Source organism: Cucurbita moschata, unplaced genomic scaffold (genome assembly GCF_002738365.1).
Source record: "Cucurbita moschata cultivar Rifu unplaced genomic scaffold, Cmos_1.0 Cmo_Scf00016, whole genome shotgun sequence".
Classification (NCBI taxonomy): Eukaryota; Viridiplantae; Streptophyta; class Magnoliopsida; order Cucurbitales; family Cucurbitaceae; genus Cucurbita; species Cucurbita moschata.
The window spans coordinates 4,469,680-4,475,532 of NW_019268532.1; the positions used below are offsets into that span (position 1 = coordinate 4,469,680).

Sequence of the window (5,853 nt, forward strand, 5' to 3'; positions counted from 1 at the left end):
TTTTTTTTTTTTTTTTTTTTTTTTTACTTGTATCAAGCTTGAAATGTGAAATTTCTATGCCATGATCTTGCATCTGTTATGTTGTCAAATACATTTATGAACAATATTTCCTAGTGCCAAGTACATAGAACCCACGTGGTGCCATAAGTTAAAACAGAATCGTTAAAGAGGCTTCAGGTAAACAAAGGTAAAGACTATTTGTACTACATTTGAACTTGCAGTAAAGATATCTTAAACTCATATTCCACAAACAAAATGACAAATCTAACTTCAATATTTTGTCCCATGACATACTAAGTTGGGTGCAACTTTTTTCTATTTTTCTTTCGAAGTACACATAACCGGTTGTTGTGGTTTTTGGCACAAACCGACATTGAAAGAAACAATTGTTCAATTTTGGTTGGTTGGATATCAGTAATTTTTTAAGACTTGTATAAACTGACCATTCCCCAATTCAATTGATCAATTTTGGTCAAAACTGATGCTGAGAGTGACGGAGGTCGAGAGGGAAACTGAGGGTGACAGAGTAAGAGAGATGAGAAGAAGAATGGAGAGGGTTACAAAGCCAAAAAAACGAAGAGAGATGCAAAAGGACGAGCTTGAGGGGAGAGTCAAAAATGAAAGAGGAGAAAATAAGAGGAAGGATTAGAGAGAAATGAAATTCAAAGATGAGAAAGGGAGAGGTGTAGCTATAGCTTATTAGGCCAAAAAAACACAAACGCTTTGAGTAACATGTTCATGACCAACATGAGTCAGATACTCCACCACTTGTTATCACAATGAACATGTGTTGGACACTAGATATGTACAAGTTTTATGAGTCCAAACCTTGTTAGGTTAGTATTAAATACTTATCAAGCATATTAAATATTTAAAATTGTGGCAATGTGAACAAAAATACAAGACCGAGAGGGAAGATTTATGCCACATGGGGTCTGAGACAAGGAGATCCACTATCCCCTTTTCTTTTCATCATGTACTACTGACAAAAGCAGAATGACAAATAAAAAGTTTTCAGATTGGTAGTGAAGGCTTAAGCATAACCCACCTCCAGTTTTCAGATTGGAAGAAACATGATCGAGATGGTTAAAACCTTTGAAAGATTCTCTTGACAAAATATCAATATCCAAAAAACAGAGGCCATGGGCATCAATATTAGAACAGAGATGAGTGAAGAATTTGCTAGCATATACGGGTGTAAAAAGGGAGAATGACCAAATATGTACCTAGGACTACCTCTAAAAGGAAACCACAAATCTTTTTCCTTCTAAAAGATTATTATTGAAAAAATAGAAAGAAGATTGTCAACCTGGTCATCATGTTATACTTCAAAAGGTGAAAGACTCAACCTAATACAATCCACATTATCCAACCTCTCCACTTACTACATGTCTATTTGAAATGCCACAAAAAGTGGTAGCGGATATAGAAAGATAATTTAGAAACTACTTGTGGAAAGATTACTCACACCTTGTTCGATGGAATATTATAAACCTCCCAACATAAAAGAGAGGCCTCAATCTTCTCTCGATAAAGAAGAACAAAGCTCTCCTTGCCAAATGGATATAGAGGTATCATCACAAAGAAAACGCCTTGGGGAGAAATCTTATAAAGACCAAATATACTCCTATATCAAACAAAAATCAACCCCCTCCATCTTCTAAAAAGGCCTTGGAAGTACATAATGAAACATCAAAAACCTCACCACCAACCGAACTTGCCATAGGGTGAGTGATGGAGGAAGCACATCATTTTAAGACCAACTCATGGATTGAAAACACCATGCTAGCCTTGAGGTATCCACTTTTGTACCGGCTCTTTCATAGCAAAAAAGTCACGATCAAAGAAACGTGAAATGTTGGTACATCACATTTTCTCCAAATTAGTGTTCATTATACAACAAAGGAAACGAATCACAAAGACACTTATTCATGCAATGCACATATGCTCATAATTTTTGGACAACAATTCTCAATATATTCGGATGGCATCTCACATTTCCTAGGGAGGTAAAGGATCTATTGGATATGACCTTAACGTACCACCCTTTCAAGAATGCAAAAGTCCTCCTATGGAAAACTTCATCATGGCTTTCTTTTGGAATATGTGGAAAGAAAGAAATCAAAGAATATTTGCAAAAAAGACACAGACTTGTACAAAACTTTTCGACAATGTTGTTTACCAAGTTATATCTTGGTGCAAACTGTCTAATATTTTTACTTCCTATAGTTATACCTTCCTCGTTGCAAATTGGGAAGGTCTTTTGTAAACACCATGGATATTAATCTCTTTTGTAAATTTCGATCATCAATGAAATTGTTTCTTACAAAAATTTAAAAAAAAATGATAGTTTGAAAGCACGTATAATTGATAGATGTGTCCTTGTCAGGTCCTATGTCCTAGATTTTTATTTTTATTGTATTAAATGTCATATTTTTTTGTTTCATCTTTTTATCAATGCTTCTAGTGAGTAAGTTGAATCATTTATAACAAAAAAATAATAAATAAATTATTGTAGTAGAGTGCAACTTCCAAAAGAGCCAGCCATTGGTTTGAAAACTCACCTGGTTAAAACTGCAATAATTTGCAAAAAGTTTAATTTTTTTTCCCTTTAATTTATTTTAGGACTCAAAAGACACCATTGCACAACCTACAGAAGAGATCTTAGTTCAAGAAAGGTCATTTATTAGACAAGTAGCCTATTTTCTCCGTGAATACTCGTTATCCATAGCAGATCTTTGACATTCTTGAAGGGGTGATACTTTAAGACCATTTCCAATAACTTCTATACCTCTTTAGGGAAAGTGAGGCGTCATCCAAAGGTATTGAGGATCTTTGTCTATAAACTATTAGCATATGTACACGACCTAAATAGGTAGTTTTGTGATTCATTGTCTTTCTTGCTTTAAGAGCACCAATTTGAAAATAGAGTCATGTCAGGCATTCTTTACGGTAGGTTTTCACTTGTGCTAATAGCTTTATGCACCATTTCCAACAAGAAAAACTTCACCTTTTTAGGGTGATTTTCTTTCCATATGGTCTTTGCTTTGCTGGTGTGGAAAATGTCCCGTCAACACTAGGAAGTAATTTTAATAAGTACTTCTTGAGACAACACAGGGCAAGGTTAAGGCTTAATTCGGCCCATTCCATAGCTGGTCTTTGCTTTGCTGGTGTGGAAAATGTCCCGTCAACACTAGGAAGTAATTTTAATAAGTACTTCTTGAGACAACACAGGGCAAGGTTAAGGCTTAATTCGGCCCATTCCATAGCTTCGTTATCCTTTAGGTTCCTACTGAGCTGCAGGTCCCAAAATTTGTCCATGCTTCTTTAATTTTAGTCGTCTTGCAATGGGAGTGTCTATACAAAAGAGGGTACCGCAAAGCGCCATAGCTTCGTTATCCTTCAGGTTCCTACTAAGCTGCAGGTCCAAAAATTTGTCCATGCTTCTTTAATTTTAGTCGTCTTGCAATGGGAGCGTCTATACAAAAGAGGGTACCGCAAAGCTATCGCGGTGTTGTCAATCCAATGGTCAGTCCAAAAATATGTGTTTCCTCCATCACCCACCCTCCCTATGGAGAATGCAATTGGTGATAAGGTTTTGATGCTTTTTTTACATACTTCCATGGCCCTTTTGTAAAAGGTCGAAGACTGATTTGTACATGATGTAAGAGCATTTTTAACCTTTATAAGATTCCACCACAAGGCAGTACTTCCATAATAATATCTCCATATTCATTTTTCGAGGAGGGCTCTGGTCTTCTCTTTCATTGAATATAGGCCAATACCTCCCTTGTCTAACAGGAGGTTTATGCTATTCCATCGAACAAGATGTGGGTCATCTTTCCATAGATAGTTTCTGAATAATCTTTCTATTTACATAGCCACTTTGTGGCATTCTGAATAGAGTCATGTCATAAATAGGTAGGTTGGACAATGTGGCTTGTATTAGGATGATCCTTCCACCTTTGGAAGTGGAGTATGATGACCATGTTGATTATCTTCTTTCTATTTTTTCATTAGTGGTCTTCTAGAAGGAGAAGGATTTGGGGTTTCCATTTAGGGGCAGCCCCATGTAGATATTCGGTCATTCACCCTTATTACAACTATATATGTTAGCGAAGTCGTAGATATCCTCTATGTTAACATTGATGCCTATGATCTCTGTTTTTTTTAGAGGTTGATGTTTTTCTTTAGAATCTTCTAAAGGTTGCATCGTAGAAAAACATGTTTTTTTTTTTTTGTGGATGAGACATCTAACCATTTGGAGAAGAGAATTATGTCATCCGCTGCAAATGGTTGATGCTTAAGTCTTTGTTACCGATATGGAGGTTCTTTATCTCCCCTTCGTAATCTACCTTGTATCAAATGAAAGGAAATTGCTGTTTAAGGTTCAATTGTTCTTTTCCAACCATAAGCCTCAATAAAAGCTCTAGTCAAGAGAACCCATGGATCTTTCTCTTTCTTGAAAGGACGGCCCACCATGATGCATGAAGGAGAAAGCCAACATTTGTATCTAACAAGGTTGGATGGAAGCAAGCATCATGTATTAAAACCTGCTAGCATACTCACACACATGTAACGAACAAGCACATGATGTAGCAACGGGGAAACTTAAGGAGACTGATTGGAAAGATTTTAAGAGTGATCATTAGAGTTGGACGCAATACATCAAGCAACTCAACTGTCACACCACAACTTGGTCCAATTGTGATGCTTAAACCAAGCTCAATCAACAATTGATATCCACAAATTCAATGTTCTGAGCATAAGACCACATTCTTCAGTCAAGTAGCCAATCCATCAAAGTTGAACTTGATTGCAAACATCCATTTACACCCAATCCCTTCTTTCCTCCAAAAGAAAATACTAAAGTTTAAAGTAGTACTATCATCTAAACCAATCATCTATCTACATCATACGAGCAAAGATGAGATACAACTTTATGAGCAGACTTAGGAATTGAAATAGAACTAAGGAATAAAAGAGGAAAATAGGAAAGGTACATATGTTTACCTTTACAAAGAGTAATAGGACGCACATCATTTGGCTTCAGATCTAAGGTTGAGAAATCTTCTAGTAGATAATGTGTCTAAAAGTTTTGTTGTTGCCTTGATGTGGAAATATCATGATTAAGGTTTAATCCTATAATTTTGGTTTTGAGTTTGTTCGTTCTTAGTTGGTAATTGGACTTGGTAGTTGAGCTGTTAGTATATTCGTTGGCTGGTTATTTTGTCATTAATTGGTTTACTTTCAGATCCACCTTAAGTAAGGGACTACCAATTAGTCTTTTTGCGCCACAGCCTTAACACAAGGAAGTATTATCCTGCAGCAACTCTCTACAAGATTACATGGAAAGAATAAGCCCAAGAAAGATCAAATATCTTCATTGGGAGCTCAGTCACTCTTTCCTTCCAACTATCAAGTGCAAAGAAGATGCACATGGATCGACCAATCCCCCAATTGGTGCTCCCTTTGTAAAGCAGATAATGAGCCACCTACGCATTTATCTGTGCATAGGTACTTTCACCTCAAAAATATGGATGAATTTTTTGAAGCAATGGTTGACCCTTCGCCATCCCCTACAGTATGACTGATTGGCTGAATTCAGGCAAGCTAAGAGAGTCATATGGCTGCGTATCAACTGAGCATTTATTTGGGTGCTTTGAAATGAGCAGAATTCAAAAATATTTCAGAAAAATCTTATCAAAAAAAAATATATATTTCAGAACAAGGAAAGAAGCCCAGAAGCATTGATGAATATCTCTCTCTTCATGCTTTATAATGGTGTAACAATGTTCCACCCTTGTGCAGTTTTTTTTTTTTTTTTTTTTTTTTTATCTACAGGTGTCCAAT

At 36.1% G+C, this 5,853-nt stretch overlaps 1 protein-coding gene across 1 annotated transcript in view; it reads right to left on the bottom strand.

Moving 5' to 3' along the window:
* The window catches only part of LOC111454067, a 15,246-nt gene that overhangs the window by 2,368 nt on the left and 7,025 nt on the right, over positions 1-5,853 (bottom strand). The window lies entirely within an intron of this gene.